Here is a 1,403-nt window from a genome sequence, read left to right on the forward strand (position 1 = left end):
AACCAACCAACCAACCAACCAACCAACCAACCAACCAACCAACCGACCAACCAACCAATCAACCAACCACCCAACCAACCAACCAACCAACCAACTAATCAACTAACCAACCAACTAACCAACCACCCACCCACTCAACCAACCAACAAACCGATCAACCAACCAACCAGCCAACCAATCAACCAACTAACCACCCAACCTACCTCCAACCCACTCAACCAACCAACCGATCAATTAACAAACAAACGAACCAACCAACCAACCTATCAACCAACTATCCAACCAACCAATTAACTGACCAACCAATCAATCAACTAACAAACTTACCAACTAACGATTGTCATCCAACCGACCAACCAATCCACTGACAAACTAACAAACCAACCAACAGATCAACCAACCAACCAGCCAATAAACCAGCCAGCCGATCTGCCAATTGAACTTTGGCAAGATGTCACCACGTCGAATACATTAATTTGGTTTAGAACTCGGAACACATGCAGACATGTATTTAGCTCTTAACTCTATGTGTGGTAGACACATTAACTGACTAGGCTCTGCATAATTAATTTTTCTTCTTTTTTCTCCTTGTTTCTCTCACTAAGCATAAACATCGGTTTGCCAGAACCTTAAAAGAAGAGCGCAGGGGAAAAACGACTGAAGTCATGAACTCGAAATTGTGAGGGTGCCAATTTTAAAAGCTTGTGGACTCATAACTTCATAGTTGTTTGACTGGTTGTGTATTGTTAAGTGCTGTTGATTACGAAATCTAACAACAATAATCAACCAACAGTTGAAAAGAAATACAGTTATGAGTCAACAAACCTTCAAAATTGGAACCCTAGCGATTTTCAGTTTGTGACCACAGTCGTTTTCACCTGTAGTCTTCAAATGTATCCTCATATCAAATATTCATTCTTTTCTGAAAATGTAGGAGGATGATACACGCTTGTAGCTTGAAATCTATTTTTTTGACGATGAATTCAAGACTCTAATTTAAATGTATGCATAATACTTTCTGCTAAAATTTCTGCAAAAGCATTAACACCCCCCCCACCACAAAAACCCCCCCAAAACAGAGAAAACCCCCCCAAAAAAACCCAAACAAACAAACAAACAACAAAACAAAACAAAACAACAAAGGAATTAGGCGTAGATCTACCACTTGTATGAGTTAACGTACATGCACCCACACTTGACAACACACAACAAAGATGTGACCGAAATCTAGCCAAAAACACTCAGGAGGAAACCTAGTTATGTCTAAAAATAGAACAGATTTGTCGTCCTCTTATGAGCAAATCCGCCTCAGTAAAACGAAATTATAGACATAACGCGTAAGTGGGCCTTGAGCGTGTGTGAGTGTGTGTATGTGTGTGTGTGTGTGTGTGTGTGTGTGTGTG

The sequence above is a fragment of the Aplysia californica genome, unplaced genomic scaffold (assembly GCF_000002075.1).
Source record: "Aplysia californica isolate F4 #8 unplaced genomic scaffold, AplCal3.0 scaffold00149, whole genome shotgun sequence".
Classification (NCBI taxonomy): Eukaryota; Metazoa; Mollusca; class Gastropoda; order Aplysiida; family Aplysiidae; genus Aplysia; species Aplysia californica.